The following is an 11,239-nucleotide window of genomic DNA, read 5'->3' on the forward strand; positions in this document are numbered from 1 at the left end:
AAAAGATCACATTCAAGGGAATACAACTCCAAAACAAGCTTGATGACAACAGGTCTTTAAAAAAAAGGCCTCTGTTGTTCAGATAGTTGACAGGATAACATACGATCTAAATCTACAGCTGCAACATCTTTTGTTAATAGTAACAACTGTAAACAGGCGTTAATTAAGCTGATTAAATGATTTGTAAAATTCAAATTACCTGGAAGTTTTATATTTAGATCATACGTATATTTGACATGAATTCTATAGTATATACACAAGTTACGTGTATTTTAATTAAGAAGGTATCATGCGCACAAGCTCAAAGAAAATTGGAATTTATACCAGTGTTCAATCGGCCACATGCATGCATTTATCAGGCATAAATAATGCTTAAAATATAAATCTAAATACTGTTAAGCGAAGGGCGTGTTTCACATAAAACATTACTCACTGTTTACGCATGTTCACATCATACATCATGAAATAATATTATGTAGGAACGTTGCATGCATAGAATTTATACTGTAAAGTCTTTAAAATACAACGGACGTCAAGAACAGGTTTGGTTGGCCACATTCGTAAATACGCTTCAATGTACAATAAAACAAGTTTACTCGTTGTTATAGTGAACATTTTCAATAAATATCATCTATATAACATGAAATTTTGTTGTTAAAAATGAGAAAGGTAATAAAGCAATTAAATTTTTACTATTTTTTGTTATGTTAAACGTGATAGTTTATAATGTCCCTCAAATAATCACCAGGATAGAATATTCAAGCTTTTATGGGAATGTTTTAGGGTGTGGTTTTTTTCATCAGTTTTAGTCGATTCATTATTTACTTGTGATTGGGGGTAAGTTAAGAGTAGGCTTATATGAAGCAGCGTGAAGTGTGATAACATTGAAAATAAGTCAAAATTACACTAACTGCCGGTGGTAATAACGGATAGTTGTATAAACAAGATGCCGGTTTGTTAAAAACATCATACTGGTAGCAATAGTGTGTAAACTAACTGCAGGCTGGTAAATACATCAATACTGGTAGCAGTAGTGTGTAAACTAACTGCCGGGTGGTAAATACATCATACTGGGTAGCAATAGTGTGCAAACTAACTGCAGGCTGGTAAATACATCATACAGGTAGCAGTAGTGTGTAAACTAACTGCCGGTGGTAAATACATCATACTGGTAGCTGGTAGTGTGTAAACTAACTGCCGGGTGGTAAATACATCATACAGGTAGCAGTAGTGTGTAAACTAACTGCCGGTTGGTAAATACATCAACACTGGTAGCTGTAGTGTGTAAACTAACTGCCGGGGGTAAATACATCATACAGGGTAGCAGTAGTGTGTAAACTAACTGCCGGGTGGTAAATACATCATACTGGTAGCAGGTAGTGTGTAAACTAACTGCAGGCTGGTAAAGACAACACAACAGGTAGCAGTAGTGTGTAAACTAACTGCCGGGGGGTAAATACATCATACAGGTAGCAGTAGTGGTGTAAACTAACTGCCGGGTGGTAAATACATCATACAGGTAGCAGTAGTGTGTAAACTAACTGCCGGGTGGTAAATACATCATACTGGTAGCAGTAGTGTGTAAACTAACTGCAGGCTGGTAAATACAACACACAGGTAGCAGTAGTGTGTAAACTAACTGCCGGGTGGTAAATACATCATACAGGTAGCAGTAGTGTGTAAACTAACTGCAGGCTGGTAAATACAACACACAGGTAGCAGTAGTGTGTAAACTAACTGCCGGGTGGTAAATACATCATACTGGTAGCAGAAGTGTGTAAACTAACTGCCGGTGGTAAATACATCATACAGGTAGCAGTAGTGTGTAAAACTAACTGCCGGGTGGTAAATACATCATACTGGTAGCAGTAGTGTGTAAACTTAACTGCCCGGCTGGTAAATACATCATACTGGTAGCAGTAGTATGTAAACTAACTGCCGAGTTGTAAATACATCATACTGGTAGCAGTAGTGTGTCTAAACTAACTGCCGAGTGGTAAATACATCATACTGGTAGCAGTAGTATGTAAACTAACTGCCGAGTGGTAAATACATCATACTGGTAGCAGTAGTGTGTAAACTAACTGCCGGGTGGTAAATACATCATACAGGTAGCAGTAGTGTGTAAACTAACTGCCGAGTGGTAAATACACCAGACTGGTAGCAGTAACGTGTGTAAACTAACTGCCGAATGGTAAATACATCACACTTGTTAGCAGTAGTGTGTAAACTTACTGCCGAGTGGTAAATACATCAGACTGGTAGCAGTAGTGTATAAACTTACTGCCAAGTGATAAATACATCACACTTGTAGCAGTAGTGTGTAAACTAACTGCCGAGTGGTAAATACATCATACAGGTAGCAGTAGTGTGTAAACTTACTGCCGGGTGGTAAATACATCACACTGGTAGCAGTATTGTGTAAACTTAACTGCCGGGTGGTAAATACATCACACTGGTAGCAGTAGTGTGTAAACTAACTGTCGAGTGGTAAATACATCACACTGGTAGCAGTAGTGTGTAAACTAAATGCCGGGTGGTAAATACATCACACTGGTAGCGGTAGTGTGTAAACTTACTGCCGAGTGTTAAAATACATCACACTGGTAGCAGTAGTGTGTAAACTAACTGCCGAGTGGTAAATACATCAATACAGGTAGCAGTAGTGTGTAAACTAACTGCCGAGTTGTAAATACATCACACTGGTAGCAGTAGTGTGTAAACTTACTGCCGGGTGGTAAATACATCACACTGGTAGCAGTAGTGTGTTAACTAACTGCCGAGTTGTAAATACATCATACTGGTAGCAGTAGTGTGTAACTTACTGCCGGGTGGTAAATACATCACACTGGTAGCAGTAGTGTGTAAACTAATTGCCGAGTGGTAAATGCATCATACAGGTATCAGTAGTGTGCAAACTTACTGCCGAGTGGTAAATACATCATACTGGTTGCAGTAGTGTGTAAACTAACTGCCGAGTGGTAAATACATCATATTGGTAGCAGTAGTGTGTAAACTAACTGTCGGGTGGTAACTATATCATAGTGGTAGTAGCAGTGTGTAAACTAACTGCCGGCCGGTAAATACATCACACTGGTAGCAGTAGTATGTAAACTAACTGCCGAGGGGTAAATACATCATATTGGTAGCAGTAGTGTGTAAACTAACTGCCGGGTGGTAACTACATCATAGTGGTAGTAGCAGTGTGTAAACTAACTGCCGGCCGGTAAATACATCACACTGGTAGCAGTAGTATGTAAACTAACTGCCGAGTGGTAAATACATCACACTGGTAGCAGTAGTGTGTAAACTAATTTGATGAGTGGTAAATACATCATACAGGTAGTAGTAGTGTGTTAACTTACTGCCGAGTGGTAAATACATCACACTGGCAGCAGTAGTGTGTAAACTAGCTGCCGAGTGGTAAATACATCAGACTGGTAGCAGTAGTGTATAAACTTACTGCCAAGTGATAAATACATCACACTTGTAGCAGTAGTGTGTAAACTAACTGCCGAGTGGTAAATACATCATACAGGTAGCAGTAGTGTATAAACTTACTGCCGGGTGGTAAATACATCACACTGGTAGCAGTATTGTGTAAACTTACCGCGCGGGTGGTAAATACATCACACTGGTAGCAGTAGTGTGTACACTAACTGTCGAGTGGTAAATACATCACACTGGTAGCAGTAGTGTGTAAACTAAATGCCGGGTGGTATATACATCACACTGGTAGCGGTAGTGTGTAAACTTACTGCCGAGTGGTAAATACATCACACTGGTAGCAGTAGTGTGTAAACTAACTGCCGAGTGGTAAATACATCATACAGGTAGCAGTAGTGTGTAAACTAACTGCGAGTTGTAAATACATCACACTGGTAGCAGTAGTGTGTAAACTTAACTGCCGGGTGGTAATACATCACACTGGTAGCAGTAGTGTGTTAAACTAACTGCCGAGTGGTAAATACATCATACTGGTAGCAGTAGTGTGTAAACTTACTGCCGGGTGGTAAATACATCACACTGGTAGCAGTAGTGTGTAAACTAATTGCCGAGTGGTAAATGCATCATACAGGTATCAGTAGTGTGCAAACTTACTGCCGAGTGGTAAATACATCATATTGGTAGCAGTAGTGTGTAAACTAACTGCCGGGTGGTAACTACATCATAGTGGTAGTAGCAGTGTGTAAACTAACTGCCGAGTGGTAAATACATCATATTTGGTAGCAGTAGTGTGTAAACTAACTGCCGGGTGGTAACTACATCATACTGGTAGCAGTAGTGTGTAAACTAACTGCCGGGTGGTAAATACGTCATACTGGTAGCAGTAGTGTGTAAACTAACTGCCGGGTGGTAAATACATCATAACTGGTAGCAGTAGTGTGTAAACTAACTGCCGAGTGGTAAAATACGTCATACTAGTAGCAGTAGTGTGTAAACTAACTGCCTGGTAAATACATCAGACTGGTAGCAGTAGAATGTAAACTTACTGCCGAGTGGTAAATACGTCATACTAGTAGCAGTAGTGTGTAAACTAACTGCCGGGTGGTAACTACATCACACTGGTAGCAGTAGTGTGTAAACTAACTGCCGGGTGGTAAATACATCAGACTGGTAGCAGTAGAATGTAAACTAACTGCCGGGTGGTAAATACATCAGACTGGTAGCAGTAGAATGTAAACTAACTGCCGAGTGGTAAAAACATCACACTGGTAGCAGTAGTGTGTAAACTAATTTGATGAGTGGTAAAAACATCATACAGGTAGCAGTAGTGTGTAAACGTACTGCCAAGTGGTAAATACATCACACTGGCAGCAGTAGTGTGTAAACTAGCTGCCGAGTGGTAAATACATCAGACTGGTAGCAGTAGTGTATAAACTTACTGCCAAAGTGATAAATACATCACACTTGTAGCAGTAGTGTGTAAACTTACTGCCGGGTGGTAAATACATCACACTGGTAGCAGTATTGTGTAAACTTACCGCCGGGTGGTAAATACATCACACTGGTAGCAGTAGTGTGTAAACTAACTGTCGAGTGGTAAATACATCACACTGGTAGCAGTAGTGTGTAAACTAAATGCCGGGTGGTAAATACATCACACTGGTAGCGGTAGTGTGTAAACTTACTGCCGAGTGGTAAATACATCACAACTGGTAGCAGTAGTGTGTAAACTAACTGCGAGTGGTAAATACATCTTACAGGTAGCAGTAGTGTGTAAACTAACTGCCGAGTGGTAAATACATCACACTGGTAGCAGTAGTGTGTAAACTAACTGCCGAGTGGTAAATACATCACACTGGTAGCAGTAGTGTGTAAACTAACTGCCGAGTGGTAAATACATCATACAGGTAGCAGTAGTGTGTAAACTTACTGCCGGGTGGTAAATACATCACACTGGTAGCAGTAGTGTGTAAACTAATTGCCGAGTGGTAAATGCATCATACAGGTATCAGTAGTGTGCAAACTTACTGCCGAGTGGTAAATACATCATACTGGTTGCAGTAGTGTGTAAACTAACTGCCGAGTGGTAAATACATCATATTGGTAGCAGTAGTGTGTAAAACTAACTGCCGGGTGGTAACTACATCATAGTGGTAGTAGCAGTGTGTAAACTAACTGCCGAGTGGTAAATACATCATATTGGTAGCAGTAGTGTGTAAACTAACTGCCGGGTGGTAACTTACATCATAGTGGTAGTAGCAGTGTTTAAACTAACTGCCGGGTGGTAAATACGTCATACTAGTAGCAGTAGTGTGTAAACTAACTGCCGAGTGGTAAATACATCATACTGGTAGCAGTAGTGTGTAAACTAACTGCCGAGTGGTAAATACGTCATACTAGTAGCAGTAGTGTGTAAACTAACTGCCGGGTGGTAAATATACATCAGACTGGTAGCAGTAGAATGTACACTTACTGCCGAGTGGTAAATACGTCAATACTAGTAGCAGTAGTGTGTAAACTAACTGCCGGGTGGTAACTACATCACACTGGTAGCAGTAGTGTGTAAACTAACTGCCGGGTGGTAAATACATCAGACTGGTAGCAATAGAATGTAAACTAACTGCCGGGTGGTAAATACATCAGACTGGTAGCAGTAGAATGTAAACTAACTGCCGAGTGGTAAAAACATCACACTGGTAGCAGTAGTGTGTAAACTAATTTGATGAGTGGTAAATACATCATACAGGTAGCAGTAGTGTGTAAACGTACTGCCGAGTGGTAAATACATCACACTGGCAGCAGTAGTGTGTAAACTAGCTGCCGAGTGGTAAAAACATCATAAAGGAAGCAGCAGTAGTGTGTAAACTTACTGCCGAGTGGTGAAAACATCATACTGGTAGCAGTAGTGTGTAAACTAACTGCGGAGTGTTATAAACATTATACTGGTATCACAAATATATAGCCTGGTAGTTACATCCATACGTTTCTAGTGAATAAGAATATAAACCTAGTTTGCGTCATCAAGTCATTAGTCGTTGTTTTTTTGGCGGAGATGTACATTAAATTAATGGCCAATGGTAGGAAATTTTCGTAACTGTTTTCTCAGCAACTATTTATCACAGCCACTTGATATTTGGTATACAGCATAAACACGTAGTCCCATACCGTGGGATTCGATTTCAGGTCTGTCGCACATTTGTATGCATTGTAAATGCAACTCGACCACCCTTAAAGAATTGAAAGGGCGGTATTTAAAAATATATAGGATTTTTTTAATAAAGTTTTTCTTGAGTTTGTATGGCACACGTTATTTATATTTGTACTTTCAAAGATTACCTTAAAAGTTGGTTACTGCGTGTGTATTAGCTCATACATAAGGAAATATCAAAACGCTGAGCTATATAACCAAGTGTCATAATTATAATAGTATCCTGAGATATGTAAAGATTCGGTCTAACTCCTACACACACAAAATAAGATTATCGCTATCGAACACCACAATTTATTCTACTTGACCATCTCAAAATGGTTTAACAGAGATAGTTAGGTGGAAATGTTTAACAATTGTTATCCTGGCGATTGTATGACTTTATATCATGATAGATTGCAAATGTGTTAAAATTTATCTAAAAGATTTAGTGTTTAGGCCTAATTAAAGTGGTTTATGAAATGCAACATGAATAGTTTTCTAAGCATTTAGTTAGTCTACGGTAGTCTACGGTTTCAATATAATAACTTGATATATATTTTATTCAGTTAATGTAAAATTTCTTTTTCTTTTAGTAATACCCTATCCTCATAACTTTTGCTTGTTTGGAATCTTTAAATTTAATATTGTACAAATTAATGAATATCACAAAGTTCAATTACCTCCTCATTTCTGAATTTAGACGTTCTAAAGACGATGGACAGTATGTGTGATATCCTGCATGACGTACATTTATATCTATCAATGGGCAACAATGAGAAGAGCAAGTTTTATACGCGGAGAGAAAATCTGGTTTATATCTCCGTAAAAATTGCTTGATACAATAATGCTAGGTGTATTTTCAAGAAAAAAAATAAAAACAACTGTTCATATGGAAACTCTGTCATTATATGTTCTGTTTATTTGGTTTTATATTTAACGAAAGCACTGCCGTATTAGAATGCGCTACATTAAAGCGTTATTCAGTACACTATAGGCGCGTCAATGAAAAATGATTCTTTTGCAGTCTTTATTTTGGGTATGTGATAAAAAGAATATTATATTACTGAATGAGAGGCTCGCATTATATAATTTTATTTAACGAGTTCAATGAATATATTATTGAATCTACACAGATATTTACATTACAGTGTAATAACAATGACTTCATTAATATTACACTAATGTTAGCTTGCGTTAACTGCTCTATTAGCACGTCAACGAAAATGATTCTTTTTAAATGTAAACCGTTCTTATTTTAGATGTGATAAATAGAATACTATATTAGTGTATGATTCAATACTAAATTTATTGAACTCTTTGAATAAAACATTACTCTCGCCAGAGGCTCGCATAGTAGGATTTTATTTGAGTCGTTCAACAATTTTAGTATTAAATCAACATTCATTCAGTATTCTCTATATCGTGAGTAACAATTTCCTTGCGTTATTTTATGTGGCCTACTTAACATAAACTATATTCTTTCTTTTTTCTCTCTCTTTTTTTTTGCGTTTCCGCTTATCGGGGTTGCCGGGTGCAAACGTCGAAGTGCACTTCACATGTTCGTTTCTTGTTTTTCTTAGTATTGACATGTCAATGGTTACAAAAAAAATGCCCACTTATGTCACAGATACTACAGATATTACATCAATTATGTTTTGAAGTGTTCATATATATCAAATTTTGAAACAAGACCGTTTAAGGCATATTGTTTGGAGTATGCTTACGCAGTTGTTCTTAAAAAAGCATTTTTATTATTTTACATGAAATGTTGTACTTAGGTCACTATATAAATACATAAAACAGGCCCAAACAAATTAATTTCTTTGGAGGGGTTAGGGAAAGAGAGAGATAAAGTTTGTCCGCATTATTATGTCTAATAATCTCATATACTTTATATATAATATATATATGGAAAAAAACTGAAGGACTTAAATGTGAGAACTATTTTCTTGGAGGACGCTAATAATACACTATTTCGGTGTTGGTATCTGTTCAATATTTGAATGAGTTAAATGTTAGATAGTTTAGTGGCGTGGTAGCCTTCAACTTTTTCAATCACATTTTATAGTCTGTTATCAGTGAAGGAATGTAGTATGTAGAAATCTTTATTTGGGCTGGGCGCCAACATAATCTATAAAAGTAATAAAAAAAGATTGATATAACAAACAACTGTATTAAACGTAGGTGGACGAAACTTTTTATTTACTTAATAAGGAATGGACAAAGTGTTCAAATTTTGTGAAAGAAGAGTGAGGCTTCACACGGCATTTGTTTGCCTAAAACGGTCACTTTATTATTATCTTTGAAGTTTAAATCAGCGAGTAATAATAAATCGAGTGATATGTGTAAAATCATGACCAAAAAAAAGACTTTATTCAATTTATTCAGTCACAAATAACGAAAATTTTCAGTGTTATGGCAAGTTAAGGTTTAATTGGTAGATTGTTAATCTATCAATATAGTGGCTAAAACCTATATTTACTTTGAGATAGTATATCAAAAAAACACGTTAACAATTTTACCCTTTTTATCTAACCTTGAAGGTTTGTCATATCATATTTGAATGTGCCCTGTGACGTGACGAATTCTCCCCGTACATTAACTTGTCTTGTGTTTGTGGTAGTCTCAGTTTCAGTTTTTATTAAACCAATGGTTATAATATGCAACTGGTTACAACAAACAAATGAACAGAAAATAAAAGTTAAAAATCACTAATATCACAATTAAAGAATACAATTATGACTTGCTAAATAAACAAAAATAGGAGATCATATTGTTTATTTCAACTACTGAATTCAATACTACAGTATATGTATTTTACATTGAGGGAACGGAGAATGAGAAGTACATTTTGTTGTGTTGTCTAAATTTTAACAAAATGTTTTTACAAAATAAAGATAGTTTCAGAAGAAATTTTTATCACAAATATTCATTAATCTGTTAAGTTTAAAATATTGGGATAAATATAAAAACTTGGAAGAAGAGATTTACGTCTAATGTCATTAAAGTACGAACATTCAAATAAGTAGTCATCACCAACAGTTTGATACGGACATAAGAAACAGAGCCTATTATTATGATCAGTTGCCAAATGTCTGCCTTTTTCAATTGGTAATTCTAAATGTACATAAATATTTGCCTATGTCAAATGGAAGTACATCTATATATATTTTCCAAAACAATGAGTATTTTTACGATACACTAAGCACTTAGAAGATCAGTTCTGTCAATTTCATCTTTGATCTGCACGAACAATGGTCCAGAACAGTCAGAACCGAATTCGAGTGGACTAGAACATTGTTCAGGGCAATTTGTTTCTGTCCCGACAAAGGAGGTGGTGCAGCGGAAACAATGACGTAACCAGTCCTGATCCACTCGGATGCTAGCTCTGAACAGTAATTAACACTTCCTGTCCAGAACCAGTCCGGACCTACTCGGATTATATTTTAGAAAGGAACTCATTACATGACTTGAACATATGATGTGTGCAGACCCCTTATTTCTTGCTAGATGGCTCCAGAATTTTTACTAAATGTGTCTTTTTACAGTATTCGGTGACACACTGACATCATATGTAGTCCCTGATCCCTCTCATAATAACGTGTACGATTTTTACTACTCTTAATTTTGTTCCTGATCGTCAATATTTAATGAAATATCTAACATAAATCTAGATAACTATGCCTTACCCTTCAGCCAGGCAACCCCTTACAGAATTCGATGCTGATCAAATTCAAGCCAACCTTGGACATTCCTAAGCTGTTTTGTGGCTCAAGAATAAGACTAAGAATCTTAAAGTGTGTTAAAAAGGTGTTTAATTTTGACCGTTTTATAAAAAGAAAATGCTTATATTCCATCTTCTTCTTTTTTCTTCTTTTTTTTCTTTTTTTTTTCAGAAGCTAAGTTATTTTTCATCTGCATATACTAAAGATAAAGTTTTTTTTAATCTTTTGGTTCGATTAAAATTAAACTATTGCCATAATAAATGACATTTCCATAATAGTATTGGGAACTCATTATGGACGACCAACGCCATGTATTGTTTGAACTTATTCTTCACGACCAAGTATTGTTAGAACTTAGACTATGTTATGTTACAACTCAATCTGGACGACCATGTATTATGTTGTTTGAAATAATTCAAGACGGCCAAGTATTTTTAAAAATCGTTCTGAACGGCTGAGTATAGTATGAATTCGCTCTGGACGACCGAGTATTGTTAGAACTCATTCTTGATTGCCAAGTGTGATAAAAACTCAATCTGGACAGCTATGTAAAGTTTGAACTCAGGCTGAATGAACATATATCGTTTGAACTTATTCTAGCCGACCAAGTATTGTCAGAACCCATTGTGGACGAACAAGTATTGTAAAAAGTCATTCTGGAGCACCAAATATTGTAGGAAGTCATTCTGGACGGCCATGACTAGTATTGTTAGAACTTGTTCTGGACGGCAAAGATTTGATAAAACTCATTCTTGACGGCCAAGTATTGTTAGAACTCATTCTGGAAGTCCAAACATTCTGGACGACCAAGTATTGTTAGAACTCATTCTGGAAAACTATGTTATATTTAAATTCATTTTGGACAACCAAGTATTGC

The sequence above is a fragment of the Ruditapes philippinarum genome, unplaced genomic scaffold, assembly GCF_026571515.1.
Source record: "Ruditapes philippinarum isolate M1 unplaced genomic scaffold, ASM2657151v2 ctg7759_1_1_1_1, whole genome shotgun sequence".
Lineage (NCBI taxonomy): Eukaryota > Metazoa > Mollusca > Bivalvia > Venerida > Veneridae > Ruditapes > Ruditapes philippinarum.